We start from the raw sequence: 15,776 nt of genomic DNA on the forward strand, positions 1-15,776 counted from the left end.
GGCTCGAGATTCAGCCGCTGCTGCTGAAACTGACCAGGGGCTGACTACAGGAAGCTGGAGGCAGAATTGCTCTGCCCCCAGCTTCCTGGAATCAGCCACTGATCAGTTTCAACAGCGGCTGAATCTCGAGCCTGGGACAGAACAGCTGGGCTGCCAGGTAGGTCCCTGCAGGACCAACCCGGCAGCACCCCAGCTGCTCTACCCCAGGGTCCACAACAAAAGCCTGGTCTGCTGGGGGGGGGGGCGCACTAGTTGCACCCCCCCTCCCAGCAGACCAGGGACACGGGGAGCCAAAGCCGCCACGGCGGCGGGGTGCCGCACCTCTGAGGCTTTGCTCTGGCAAAGCCTCAGAGGCGCGGGACCCGCCCCCGCTGCAGCTTTGCTCCCGGTGCCTCTGGTCTGCTGGGGACCGTCTCCAGCAGACCAGGGACACCTGGAGCAAAGCTGCAGCGGTAGCGGAGTCCCGTGCCTCCCAGGCTTTGCCAGAGCAAAGCCTCAGAGGCGCGGGACCCCTCCGCCTCCCAGGCTTTGCTCCAGGTGTCCCTTGTCTGCTGGAGACGGTCCCCAGCAGACCAGAGGCACCCGGAGCAGCTTTTCTCGCCCCGGAGGTCGAGGTGGTGGGACCGCTGCACTCTGGGTGGTCCCGCTGCCTGCGAGCTCTGGGGCGAGAGAGCCCCATTCGTAACTGCGGATCCGACATAAGTCGGATCTGCGTAACTCGGGGACTGCCTGTATTACCACTTGCATTACTAACTGCCCAAAAATAGAAAATAATGCAACACTGAAACCATAAAAGGAGCCCAAACCATTGTAGAATATTTTCTCCTCTGAGTGCCAAGAATTGATATGCCATGTTAAAGTACACTGGAGATGAGGAAAATATTACAGGTGTACACAGCTTTTCACATACAGGCAGTCCCTGGGTTACGTAGAAGATAGGGACTGTAGGTTTGTTCTTAAGTTGAATTTGTATGTAAGTCGGAACTGGTACATATTGTAGGGGAAACTCTAGCCAAACATTTTTTTTAGTTTTGGATAGCATAGGGAAAGGTTAACTCCCCTCTAATGTTTGTTTTGCTGTCTGTTCCCCTGTTCAGAAGATTTCACATCTATTTCTGTCCCTGTGACAAACTCAGGACTAAAGGAGTAACTCATCAAATACCAAACAGCTCTGCACCATGCTTTGAGCTAATAGCTTTATTTCCACACACCACCCAGGGTTCTAGGAGGAGGGTCCTTTGTTTGCTAACACAATGAGGCCAGCACTTTGTTTGTTTTGGTGGAGTCTTTGTTTGCTCAGGGAGCCCAGCATGTATAGGGGGAGGAGGGGCGGAGAGGCTGCTTTTGTCTGCTGTTCGGCAGCCTGTTGCTCAGGGGAGGGGGCAGCCTGTTGCTGGCAGGGGGGAGGGGGGAGGCGTGCAGGATGCGAGGCCGTGGGGGGGGAGGGCAGCGGACGTGGGGAGGCACTTTTCCTCTGCCCGGCTGCTCTGCGGGATCCCTGTCCCTGTGGCCAGCTGCTGCAGGCAGAGGCCAGTTGGAGCCGGCCGAAGAGGAGGAGGAGGTTGATTCTAGGACCCAGGTGAGCGAGCCCCGGGGACGCTGCTGCGCTCCAGGAGCCCGGCATGTATAGAGGGGAGGAGGGGCAGAGAGGCTGCTTTTGTCTGTTCAGCAGCCTGTTGCTCAGGGGAGGGGGCAGCCTGTTGCTGGCAGGAGGATGGGGGGGGCAGCGGGCGTGGGGAGGCACTTTTCCTCTGCCCGGCAGCTCTGCGGACCCCAGTCGGAGCCGGCCCGAGGAGGAGGAGGATCCTAGGACCCAGGTTAGCGAGCCCCGGGAATGCTGCTGCGCATGTGCGGGAGTTGCCTCACCCCCGTCGTATCTAGGGATCCGACGTAAGTCGGATCCACGTAAGTCGGGGACTGCCTGTACTGTGCTGTGTAACTTAAAGATGTGCACTTCATTTCTTCATTCAGTAACAATACTTGGTTTGTTGTGAACTGTGACCCTGTTTTGCAAGAGTAATCATTTTAAAATTATTGTACCATAATTTGCTTGCCCAAGAACATCCTATGCTCACAACAGTTAAATACAGTTTGTGCATTATATATCATGACAAATGTGTTTAGTTATACAGACCCACTAACTTGGTAGACTTCCACTAGAGCTCAACATACGTAGCAATGAGGATATTTTCCAGTCATATTGCTCTTCATGGGTCTGACTTGTTCATGGAAGTATATTAATAGGAAAGAATATTTGGTAGATAAGTGTGTTTTCCAAATCTTTTCCACTAACCAGTTTTTTTCCCCATCAATCAAGAGAGCTGGGAGATGTGTGTTGGGTAAAACTTCCATTAGGACACTGGAGACAAACTGTGAGGGTGAGGAAGAGGAAACCCTCCTCGCTTTTTCTTTTATTCTTCCAGTGCTAAAGAACATTGATCTAGCAAGTGGCAAAAGGGAGTCCTATTTGGAGCTTTAATTAAAGCAAGAGCATTTTATTGATGTTATCAATCATCAGAGATTGAGAGAAAGGGCATAGTGCCAGACCACTTAGTGGTCTTGACAAGGTAATTAAATATCTCAGGACCTTAGTCTCAAGATAAAGTGAAGTGCTTTTGCAGATCTGAATCAGCAGAACAATTTATCTTAGAACAAAGGTAAAGAAGATTTTTTTCCCTTAAATTTTTTCAGGAGTTATATAAATGGTAATTATAGAGTCATTTTGCTATGCTATAGTTAAAGCTTTGACAGTATTTCCATTTTAAACCCCTCCTCTTTTTTTTTTCATCCCCAGGTAAAATTTGCTCTAAGCTGACACTTAGTCACTCCTGAAGACAGTTAAAAAAAATAACAATCTTAAATTGGACATTTTTCATATTGTACTAAGTATTTTGAAGGGAAATCTTGTTTTTGGAAAGCCTATCCTGTCACTTTGTGAACTATTGCTTTTTTAAAAAGCTATGCCATTAGTCTACAATGTCTATTCATTTTGAGCAAAATAAAACCACTTGTTAGAATATTTTAAAAATTGCAAAAACTCTTCCAAGGAAGTTCCATAGTTCTTTAAAATAGAAAGTCCCATGTGCAATTTACACCATTTGCATTTGTTTCTCCATCCCTATCCTCCCAGGTAAAAATTTCTTTAGAGCCACACTTAACAACCTATTGGGATTACTGAGGGGCACTTTTACCCTTGTCTGAAGTAATCTCTCCACCTCAGTGGAATTTTTAGCACTTTCTGACTAGGAGATCAAAAGAATAGAATGAGTCAGTCATGGCAAAGGTGGACTAGTACCACTAATTTTAAAAACCTGTATATGCTGGATGTTGCACAGCATTCTTATACAGACTTGAAGGAAAACCCCCACTATAAAGTCAGTAAGGCTAACTCCTGTCTCCCGTTCCACCTAGAAAGCTTGATATAGCTTTCTGCAAAGTGCCTTTCCTCCCCTCCGCTCACCTCCCGCCCCCCCCCCCAAATGACATGGGTCAAGGGTAAAAAGATTTGGATGGAGTTAAAACTAATCTATTTTTGTTTTCTGTGTAAGATGATGCTTCAACATTTTTCTTATAGTAAAATATGGATGGCTTTTAAAAGGTTGAAGTTGATTGACCTTTAAGGGACTCATGGCTGTCCCAGATTTGGGCGTTAATTAAATATTGACGTTTGCAGTCTCTTATCAACACACAGGTTTTTATTGCATGCTTTTTATAGGTTAAACATTCCTAAGAAATATTAAATGTAATTGGCATTGAACACTTGCTTTTGCTTTAATGTTTCTCAACTAATCTATTGAATGAGAGAGGTGAAACCTGAAGAAAGTGCTTTCCAGTGGCAAATAAATGGTCACATCATAATTGAGGCTTTAAGTCACCAATGCACCGATCACTTAGAACCATGAGTATGTAATCTGGTAGCAGCAGACACAACCAGTACAGAACTCTGTTAAACATTTCCTTTTTTGGTAGCGTTTAATTGATAAGGTAAGGAAACAGGTTTCTCTCCTTGTTTTTGTTTTAATTAAGATGGTTAAAGTCAGCATTTTACCAGTAAAGTTTCAAAGCTATATTAAGTCATTGTTAAGTTGTAAACTTTCAACAAACAGCCATAACATTTTGTTGAGTTACAGCCTCCATTCCTAAGTGTTCATAACTCACGTTCTAAGAAACTTTTTCCATATCCAGTAAGTGAGTAGCAGCAACAACAGCAATTTGAAATGGGCAAGTGTGTCTTGACTTTTTTTTCCCTCTGCAGCACTCTGAACACCAAGGAAACTTGCTTAATACTTCTAATGACTTTGTGCTGCTTTGAAGGCAACAGTTGCAAGGACATGATCCTTACTTCATGGGGATTTCCCTGCCTTTGGACTGGAACTGAAATCTTTCCCTCTTAGCACCTCTCCAGTGCGGACATGGTGTGTGGGGGAGAGAGAGGGCAGACAGGACCCAAAGGTCATCCAGTCGGAGCTCAAGTGTCTCACTGTCCTGCAGCAACTTAATTACATACTGACCTGCTCTGCAGCAGGGCTACACAACTTTGGAAGCCCCGGGGCCACAATGATACTTGTGGCCTCTGGCATGTGCTGTAACTTAAGTGTGATTGCGCATATATATATGCAAATGGCTTCTTTCACACTGACGGGCACGAATATGATTAGAGCAAGACTACAAAACATGCAGGACCCATTTAACTCCTTTCTGCTGATATTAATAAAATGCAATATTTACCTGATTTCCACCCATATGACAGCACTTTTAATGAGCACTTTTTAAAAACTCCAGTGTGTTGAGTGTTCAGCTTGAAGCTTCAGCTCGTGCATTTCTTGGAGTAATTTTACTCAGGAAAAAGTTTCCAAGCCAGAGTGTTCCAAACTGCGGTGTTCAGGGAGCTGGGCGATTCAGACCAGACATGAGGCAAAAAAAAGATTCCTAGCAGGGCTGATGTTCCCAAGCGGGAGTCCATCAATCCATGTGTGATGGAGGCAGGGATGCCCGGCCATGGTGCCAGACCCAAACATGGCCAATGTGAGCCAGTCAGCACCTCTCAAGCTCTGTCCACAAGGCTAAGCAGCCAGTACCTCCCACCATGCCCCTGCACTCCAACACCCTGTACCCATCTGTTCCATCCAGCCCATCCGCTTGCGTCTTTCGGTGCTCACCCCTCCTGGGAGACTCCTTGCTGTTGTGCAGTGTGTTCCCCTTAGAGGCCATGTTCAAAGGATTCCACCTGTGGGCCGCATGTTTAGCTTGTGATCCACTATGACCCCAGATCCTCTTCCACAGTACTTTCTAAATAGTCACTTTCCATTTTGTATGTGTGAAACAGGGTGGAAAAATCAAAGTGGATAACTTTGCATTTGTCTCTATTAGACTTCGTCCTATTTACCTCAGACCATTTCTCCAGTTTGTCTCGATCCTCTTGAATTTCTATAAAGCACTTATAGCCTCTCCCAGCTTGGTATCCTCTAAACGTTATCAGTGTACTTGCTATGCCATTATTTATATAGTTAAGACATTTAACAAAACGTATCCTAGTGGAGCTCCCTTTATGCCCTTCCAGCATGACAGTGAACCATACTCTCTGGGAATGGTAATCCAATCCCACTTTATGCACCCATCTTAGAATAGCTCCATCTAAGTTCTATTTCCTGAATTTATTTATTTAAAAAGTCATGTATCAGATGCCTTAGTAAAGTCTAGGAATACCACTTCTACTGCTTCCCCCTTACCCACAAGGCTTTTTATCCAATCAAAAAAGGCTATCCGATTGGTTTGACAAGATTTGTTCGTTACAAATCTATGCTGACTGTCACTTATCACCTTATTGTCAAGATGTTTGCAATTGGATTCCTAACTATTTTCTCTATTCTCTTTCCTGGTATAGAAGTTATGATTAGTCTGTAGCTTCTTGGGTTTTGTATTTCCCATTTTATAGATGAGTACTGTTTTCTCTCTGTCTTAACCTAGAGGCTTTGTGCTCTTGTACAAGAGAGCATCCACACTTCATGAATATTCTTGTGCAAGAAAGCTCTGATGGTCATTCTGTTAATGCTTTTTCTGCACACTAAACCCCTGTGGAACATTTACACATGCCTTTTTGCACAAGAGCTGTAGCGCAAAAGTTATTCCTTGTGGGGAGAGGAATAACTCTGCTGGCAAAGACCCTCTGTCCTGTTGGAGGAGGGGTTTGGGTGTGCACGCGCAGAAAATGCGCTTGGGTCATGGACGCTCTGCTGGGGGTTTTTTGCGCAAAAACCTTGTAGTGTAGACAAAGACAGTGTGCGTACATTGAATAATTAGATTTTTCCTTGTAAACTTTTAGTTCCAGGAAGAGTAATTTTCCCATTTGTGGGATGAAGTGGAATAACATCAGTCTGAAAAAAATGATTCTGGAACCTAAGTGAATCAGTGGGCCTGGGGAGATGGTTAATCACTGTTCCCTTCTAAAATTCAGATTAACTTGACTGCCTTCTTGAGTTCTCTAAGGTTTTGAACTTATATTTTACCTTTTTGGAAAACTAGTTCACATTAGGAAAGTGAAGCGTCTATTTGCTTTTTGCTTTTTGTGTAGTATTGTATGTGAGAACCCTTATTTCCCTACCTTTTTTGAGTTTGCCCAGAAGAGGTAGTGTGATTTTTAAAAACTCAAATCTTGTCCTCTGCTTTTAACTCCTGACTAGAAGATGTAAACCACAGCAAATGAGAAAAGGACAGCACAGCCTAAAATCAAGTGTGAAAATAAGTCCATCAGTGGCCACCACATGTACTCAAAGCCAGAAATTTCCCTTTCTCACAAGTTCCCCTTGAAATTCTACCCTGAATATTACTGACAGAGAATCTCTGTTGTCCTTCACAACCACTTACACATTAGGCAATATTTGACTAATATTGCCTGTTCCCATTCATTTACTAACTATAGGAATTAAGGAATATGAATCTTGGGCAGGGGGGAGCACCCAGTGGGTATTTATAAAAAAAAAAAAAAACTTGTCTTGCAGGTAATTGGCTAGCAGTCACCTCTGGAAAGTCAAGTAAAAGACTCAAACCCTACTCAAATTCAGTTTTTTTTCCTCCAACTTCTCACACCTTGAAAAGGAAAACAGTTCTGCAAGAAACAGTTAACTTACAGCAGACTTTCTGGAAAGTCACTTTCATTGGCAGCATGACTACCATTTTTGGCCCTGGAATTGGATGCTCAACCAGAAAAGAAAAATACAATAAAAAGGCCCAACAAACCAGGCATACTTTGCCTCCAAGAGCAATAAGAAATTTGGCTTCCCTTTTGAAAGCAACATTTGTAAAACAGGGCTGTCACAGTAGGCTTCTCACACAGATCAAATTAAAGGAATTGTTTTGGTTGAAGATAATCACCTCAAATTTAGCCAGCTTTCATTCAGTTCTCTATTTACCAGAAACATGGAGCCTTTCACAATTACTCACAAGGTGGAACATTTACTGAACTATGAAAGCAGGGATAATTCCTTTTTTTTCCCCCCCAGAGTATTTAGAAATCATAGAATTGGAAGGGACCTTGTCATTAGGTTGTCCCCTGCACTTGACAGGACCAAGCACCATCTAGATCAGGGATTCCCAAACTTTTTGACATGGGGACCAGTAAATCCATTCACAAACTTTTGGAGGACTGGTAATGTTCATTTGCATATTTATTAATCAAATGATGAATATTCAAATAAGCTGTTTCTGGTCCTCCCAAAACCCCCAGTGCCAGCTTTAGCAAAGCTTTTGATATGGTCACCTACAATATTCTTGCCAACAAGTTAAGGAATATGGGTTGGATAAATGAACTGTAAGACAGACAAAGCTGGTTAGATCAGAGTTTCCCAAACTTTTTACTTTAGTTGGAACCCTTTTTTCAGTACTGTTTTTTGCAAAAATATAAACACATAAAAAACAAACTGAAAAGATACCAGACATATAACATGTCTGGTATTTTCTCATTAGGCAAGTTTTATTATAACTAGATGTATCAGTTTGTTGTTTTGAACTACCTGGCTGCTATATGGCTGGGTTAGTCTTGCTCCCTGCAGGCCTATTCATTCCTCCCGCTGTACCTCTGGCCAGCCCCACTTCCCCCAACCCCTTCCCGAGCAGCCAGTTCTCCCCCGCTTCTCCCAATCTCCTTTGGTCAGCCCCGCTGCCCATGTCCAGCCCTCCTTCCGGTGACCTCTTCTCCTCTCTTCCCCCCTCCCCCCATCTTCCCCGGCCAGCTCCCTGCCCCCAACCTTGTGCCCCCCCCCCGGCAGCCCTGCTTCCACCAGCCCCCCAATCTCCCCAGCCCGCCCCAATTCCCTCTGCTTCCGGTGGCCGGCTCTCCCCTCCTCCTCCTCCTTCCCTCCCCCCACCTGCCCTATCTAGGACTCTGCCAGGAGCCGGAACATCCGGCTGCAGACTCTGCCCAGGCAGAGGGCTTGGGGGACCCGGTGCCACACTGGCAGTCTGGGAGCGCAGAACATCCTGGCCACCACTCTGAGGCCCGGTAGTTGTTTCCTGCGGGCTGCAGTCCATAGTTTGGGAAATGCTGATCTAGATTATCCCTGATAGATGTATGTCTAATCTGCTCTTAAATATTTCCAGTGATGGAGATTGTGGAATGTCCCTAGGCAATTTTATTCCAGTCCTTAACCACCCTGACAGGAAGCTTTTCCTAATGTTCAACCTAAATCTCCCTTTTTGCAATTTAAGCCCATTGCATCTTGTCCCAAGGAGAATAAGTGATCTCCCCCTTCCTTTTAACAATTTTAGGTATTTGAAAGCGGCTATCAAATTCCCTTGGTTTTCTCTTTATCAAACTAAACAAATCCAGTTTTCAGTGTTCCCTCCTAGATCATGTTCTCTAGACCTTTAATCATTTTTGTTGCTCTTCTCTTGACCTGCTCCAGTTTCTCCACATCTTTCTGAAATGTGCCCAGAACTGAACACAAGTCACTACAAGACAGACCCAGACCAGCTTGGCTAATGGAGGGATGGTAGGCTGGGCTCTGAGTGAAGTTTTCTCTTCCCTGAGCAAACAGATCCAAACCTAGTGCCGCATAATCAGGGAGGCACAATTAAGAGCTTTCTGGAAACAGCAGGCTAATCAAGTACTTGCCACCCATTAAGGCTTGCTGGGGCTTGTGCATAAGGCCTCCCTGCAGGAGGGTAGTAGCTCAAGATCTGAGAATAAGGTGCGTGTGTGAGCACTGAGGACTATGAACAAGGCAGAATGCAATGAAGGAGGAGGACAGGCTGCTCAGACACCAGAGGAAAGGTACTAGGAGGGATCATTTGGGGGAAGTGGTCTCCAGACTGGGAGTAGAACAAACCCTGTCTGTTGCTGCTGCTTTAGAGTCATTAGGCTGGAACCTGGAGTAGTGGGCAGACCTGGGTTCTCCCCTTCTCCCCCCCCCCACCCTCTCCACACCAACAAAGTCTGTCCTGAGAGAGGAAACCATGACTACAGAGGGGTTTTCACCCCAAAACTAGACTAACGTGTTGAGAAGGACTTAATAGGCTGTGATGCATGCCTGTCATAAAGGGCCAGGGATTGTATGGAGGATCACAGCAAGCCTCTGAGGTGAACACTGTCTGTCAGAAGTGCAGGACCCATAGGGCATGGTCGGAGGTTTGCTACATCCAATTGAGGCCTAATGCACATCCACTGTATTGATACCATAACAATACTTAAGGACATAAACTTGCCAAAAAACAGCAATCTCTGATGCTCTTATCTACAGTTGAGGACTACTTGTGGCAAACTGGAAGCACTGTCTTATGATTTGGTACTGCATGTTCTATGACGTTATCCATTATAGAATGTTACATATGTTTGTTGAAGTCCCTCTGAACCTACTTTCCCTCCATGATCACTTTAGTAGGGCTTCACAGTTGTCTGACAAGCTCAGCTCTCTTGTTGGGTTACTGATAGCACATTCCAGGGTCAAGTTAAATCCTGGGAAATCAATTTGAAGGTGGCCATCTTAAACCTGAAAACAGTTAAGGAGCATGGGATGGGTGGGGGTGGAGGTGTGAAGCAGTGGTTTGAGGGGTTACATCTATCTGTCCTGCCCAGGAAATCGTGGCATTCTATGTGGGTTGTAACTTCTCCAGGTATCCATTTGAACCAGAGGTAAAATGAGTTGCATATACACATCCCATGGGGTGCCTTATCAGACAGAAGAGAAGATGAGGAGGAGAATAGTGTTTCTTGTTACTATAATTTGTTGAGGTGTAAAAAGGAGTTTTAAATTATCCTAGAGATGCATGTTTGCTTAATGAGGTTAATTTCCATAGTAGGTGATGCTTGTTTTTAAATGTGGTTCTCCTCTTCTCCCCCCCCCCCCCCCCTTCATCATGGTCATCTCTCTTATCTAGGGTTCTTTCCCTAGGCAGGTTCAGATTTGTTTGCCATGCATAGTGTTTGCTCACAGAGCAGTCCAGAATTGAGACTCCATTAAGATTTCTAGAGGTGAAGATCTGCATCCAATTCTAAATCCAATTCTAAATTCGGTGCCGGTTTGCATATCTCCTTTCGAAAAATAAAGGTAGTCTAGATGTGTCTGTAGACACATCAGTTTAGCAAAGTTATCACAACATCCACGTTAAGGACATGTTGAACAATTTAAAAAAACCTGATTTTTGTGGCATGAACTGCAACATTGCCCATGTACACCCTCAGCCTGACTCTAGAGCTAGTGTCTAATACCACAGAAGAACCAGGTAGCAATGTGTACTATAGTCTCATCTCAGATGGAAGGATAGTTGACCTCTGTGTAGCCAGATCTGGTTCATATTATTGCTATCTGATAGTTGGCTGGCAATTGCGGCTCAGGCCTTAGTTGGTATAATTGATACTAACTGGGATCCTTATTGATGGTTCTTTGTATTGAGATTGGTCATGGAAAAAACTGTTCTTCTCAGAGGCGATCCTTGGCTAGTCAGTTGACCCACACGTGGTTGGGAGAGGTTAGGAAGCTTTCACTCCACGTGTTCATATTTGTCAATCTGGTACCTTTAATGAATACCAGATGGAAAAATAAGATCGTTTCCAGAATCCTGGCACTGGTCTTAGATCCTTGTGGTTCACATTGTAATGGAAAAGATCCACTGTAACACTGGTGGTAAATACAAGGTTTGAGTTGGAACATAATAGTTTTGGGTCTAGTATTTATTTAAAATACATTCAGGAATGAAACAGTGTTTGGCAACATTGAATAAATGGCACTAGTTTTGCAGAAGTTTAGATTTCCAGCTGTAAAGGTGGTTTAACTTGTCACCTCTTCAGTTTATGCACTGTTGGCTAAAACACATACTGGAGTGAGCTTGCTCTTTTTTCTTGTGGAGATTAATCAAAGTTAATGTGTGTAACAAGGTAACTTGATACAGTAGACTTCTGATAAACTGGAACCTTTGGGACCTAGGTGGTTCCAGATAGTACCTCCTGATTATCAGATATGCCAGACTATAAGGTGGTTTTATAAAATATACACTGTATACATTATATATTGTATATAACGTGTTCTTAACCCTTTATTGTACATCCTGTATACAGTATACTGTGGTGTTAGTTTTTTAACCCTTTTATACCCTTTTTGCTCGGTTCAGCTGCTGCTGCTGTTGCCTTGTGACTCGTTTTTTGCCGAAGCTCACTCACTAGGCTCTTGCCATTTTGATGCCAGACTATCAGGAGTACCATACAATTGGATGCCGGACTACTGGAGTTTTACTGTGTATATATGGAAGATTTTTCTGCTTCAAGCAGTGTTTTTTATGGTCTCTCTTTGTGGTGTTCTTCATTTAAATCACTGCTCTAGGGTGCTGCAGATGAGGGGTTCAGTATGCAGGCTACCTTAGAGAGGACTTTCCCAGCCCTCTCACCTCAGCAGCTTGGGGCCAGGTGAGAATTGCCTCTCCCCCACTGCTCCAGCTTCGCTGGGCACAGCTGGGGCAGGTCCAGGTTTGTATGGCCCCTGCACTTGCCAGCCAGAGGGAGGAATGCAGCACTTCCCCTCTCTCCCTAATGAAGTGGAGCAGCCTGTAATGTTCCTGTCTGAATTGGGGGAGGGAGGAGAAGCTTTAGTCCCTGGACCTCCCTAAAGGCCACTTGGGGAGCAGGAGTCTCAGGGATGGTGCACTCCTAGATGGGAGGCATCTCCAACCTACCAGTCCCTTCACATGGTTCTGTCTTTCCTGTTTTCATTGTAGGCACATCCTGGTTTCCTGGCACAGCCAGACCCTTCCCTTACTTTTCAGTTATAAGAAGCAGATGTATATCGGATTTGGTGGTCTTAGCTGTCACTGTTTAGGAGAAGCTCTTGAATTGACAGATGGAGGGACAGATGCACAAGCTCCTTCAAATATATAGTAGATAAAAATTGATATCCTTTGTTTTACATTTAAGTGAAATTGCCATAGTTTTAAACATAGATGGAATCCTGTTGATTCCGAGCAACACTTCTAAAAGTGTTTTCAGAGGCTAACCTGCTCTCCCTGGAAATATACACTTAAAACTGATTGAAGAACAGCACTGAGATGTATGCTGAGGTAATTACACATAACAAGGAATTCGTGGGAATTTCATTTGTGGAGACAAAGTACTCTACAATTTTTTCAGCAGTAACTCTAAGTTGGGGATTTTTGTGTGTGTTTTTAACAAAAAACAAATTTTAGTGGATTTTTAGGGAAAGGAAACATCCTTTCCTTATTCACTAAATTAAAGTATTAAAAGCAAAAAGTAGGGAAAAAGACCATGATGCCTTTCTAAGAGCTGCTGTCTTCACTGTTCATAGTGAAGTTTGTAAGATAATGGAAAATTCCAGTAAAGCTGTGTTTAAATTTGTCTCTACAGAGTAGCAGCATGTTGAACGTTGTACTTTGTGTATCCTCTTTAAATATTAAGATTGTACGCTTTCTGACTGCCTCTCAGTTGAGATTGTGTGGAGTGGTTTTGACATTGAATAACCTTGATATTCAGCCATTAAATATTCACCTATAGAAATAGCTGTGAAAGTAACTTTTTAGCATAGCTGTTAATTCAGTACATATCCAAAAATTAGTCACAAAATACTAGAAGGGACTGAGAGAGATCAGGTCCAGTCCCCTCCCGTCACAGCAGGACCAAGCACTATCTAGATAATCCCTGACAAATGTCTGTCCAAACAGCTCCCAAGTACACTCATACTCATATACAGTGTATGGATGGACCGCATATGGAATCAGTTTAATTACTGTACGGGTTCATACAGCCGAACCTGGGACTTTCTGGTCCGGCAAGGCCAAAGATATTGCAAAAAAATGCATCCTACTTCTGTGTTGGATGACCTTCCCCTCCCCCTCAAGTTTTATTAAATGGACTTAGAGACACACACATGCATAACTCTAAGATGCTTTGGAAAGAATGCTTCATGTTAACCTATCAATCTTAATGTCTTAAGCTGCTGGGTCTGTATATCTTACTTTGGTGTGTGTATCATTCTTGTGTGTAAACTTAGAAATATGGATTAAGGAATGTTTTGTGATTTTAAATGTGCAAATGAAAGCCAGCAAGGGTTTTTCCAATGCTGGGATGCCTCAGAGTCTGGGCAGACATATGTAAACACCCTCTTTTGTCCTTTAAGTCTTAGCAAGTCACATGTCCACCCCAACTGATAGGGGCAAATCAAGTAATTGTCCATGGAAATGTGGTATCTATAAAATAATAGGGATCTAGGAGGTTTTTTTGGTCTTTGGCTAGTGTGGCACACCCAAGAGAATGAGCCGAAGACCCCAGGGAGGGGGAACTTCCCTGGTTTGGAGACGTAGCTGGAATAAGAACAGTCTTAGGGTAAGTTTGTAATAAGTCTGTACTGAGGTTTTAAGTGTTAGAAAACACTTAGCTAATTCTGTTTTAAATTTGTAATCAACTTTGCTCTTCCTGTTTTCACTTACAACCCCTTTAAATTGTGTCTACTTAAAACCATTTTTAATTACACCGAGCTTGGTAATAAATAATTGTTCCCTCGGGGAGCAATTGGTGTGCATATTCCCCTTTCATTGTTAGAGGCTTACCTAAATTCCTTTAGGGTTCTGATCTCATTTGGGAAGTGGCATCCCAGGAAGCTAGGCCCAAAACTGCATTTTCCTCGGACCTGAAGAGTTTCTGTATTGCTTCGGGGGGGGGGGGGGAGGGGAGGGGTGTAATCTCAGCTCTGTGCCATGGCTGTGGGAGACCAGGGAGCTGGCCCAGCAGGACAGGGTTGTGAGAAGCTCCAGAGAGCAGGAAGGCAAGTGTCAGTGGGCTGTCAGCACTCTGGGAAGCATCCCCAAGGGGTCTTCTGTGACCTCACCCCGTCACAACATGACACACAGGCCCTCTGGATATATGATTATTCTGTGGTGGGTTTTGCCTTGGTAGTAGGGAAGAAAAAATCATCTATGGACCCATGTTTCTTCCAGAAAAAGGGGAGGAACCTCATTCTAAATTATCTCGTCTCATCCCAAAACAAAAACCATGCCTCCATTCCTCTAAAATGGCTGTAAACTTTTTAAAAACATTTCCATGGATACCTTACTTTACCTAATACTGTGACGTGATCTGATAATAATTTTTTACTATTACAGCCTCGGAGCTATTCGATTAGCTTACTAGCACAGGTTACAGGACTTCAGAGTAAAAACCACTTGGGTCATTTATGGGAAGTTTCTACTAATCTGTGAATACTAGATCTCAAGGTCCAATTCTTTTAATGCAGCACCTTTCACAAGCTTTAAATTAGCAATTTAAAACAAATCTGCAAAATACTGTACACCACAAGAGGTGAAGTAGATACATTCTTTGCAATATCATTTATTCTGTAGTTAAAACAGATAAGGTGTACTAGCCTACCATGCTGGGAGGCTGGAGGACATGTGCTTTCAGCTACTTGAAATTGTGGATGTTCTTAGGTTATTGCATGGCCCTTGTATTAAGGAGCTCACGAATCCTCGCCTTTGTATTTGTATTGGGTACTTATGAAGGCAGAGGCCATTCTTGGCCCACAATATAGTTCAGTCCATTTTAGAATACAAGGTTAATGCTCCTTCTAATACTTAAATGAGAAGCTGCTACAAATGAGTTAAGGATTGAGATTCCCAACCAGGCTTCTTTTCACTAAACACTGGACATGATCGGTTTGGCCTTTTAATGAGAAATAGTGGTAAGGATGCCCAAATAGTCTGGTACAGATCAGCATTTTTATGGGATAATAAAAAATCCTTCAGTACTGTACTAACAAAAGGCAGACTGATATTGCTTTTAACTCAGGCATTTTCTGTGAATCTTCGATTTGATTTCTAATTGTTTTGGATCAAATAAATGTCAGATAAGGGGAGACCTGATCTGGCCACCCTAAATGGAAGGATTCCAGATGATACATTCTGTCCTTCGTGCCCTGTTTGTATAGACTTTCGACTTCAATTTGACTTTTAGCACTGAAGGTGACCGTTCAGCTACGTCGAGTTCAATTGGAACTGCTGGACATCCAGCATGTTAGGAAATCCTAAAGCCCTTAAAGAAGCAGCCTGATTTGGGAACCTGATTTTGGGAAGATATTTTTTTAAAGCCTTGTCAGAAATGTTTATCACAGTTGTAGCCAGATGTCTTGAGTGGACAAAGTAACTAGCTAGAATTCTCAATATCTGGTGTCCAAGAGAATCTGTAATACTATCAGTCAGATTTGGTTGTGTACCTAACATTGTTTCAGAATGTGCTGCCATTTGAATGGTATGGTGTATATACCCACTCTGGCTACTTATTCTTAAAA

General features: G+C 43.7%; 1 protein-coding gene and 1 long non-coding RNA gene across 8 annotated transcripts in view; one reads left to right on the plus strand and one right to left on the minus strand.

Moving 5' to 3' along the window:
- Positions 1-14,273, minus strand: part of LOC112546791 (uncharacterized) — a 28,127-nt gene extending 13,854 nt beyond the window's left edge. Inside the window, exon 1 of the long non-coding RNA XR_003090498.3 lies at positions 14,044-14,273. This is a non-coding gene — a long non-coding RNA (uncharacterized LOC112546791). The remainder of the gene's footprint in view (positions 1-14,043) is intronic.
- Positions 1-15,776, plus strand: part of ELAVL2 (ELAV like RNA binding protein 2) — a 201,619-nt gene that overhangs the window by 152,119 nt on the left and 33,724 nt on the right. The window lies entirely within an intron of this gene.

The sequence above is a fragment of the Pelodiscus sinensis genome, chromosome 6 (genome assembly GCF_052426305.1).
Source record: "Pelodiscus sinensis isolate ZL-2025 chromosome 6, ASM5242630v1, whole genome shotgun sequence".
NCBI lineage: Eukaryota > Metazoa > Chordata > Testudines > Trionychidae > Pelodiscus > Pelodiscus sinensis.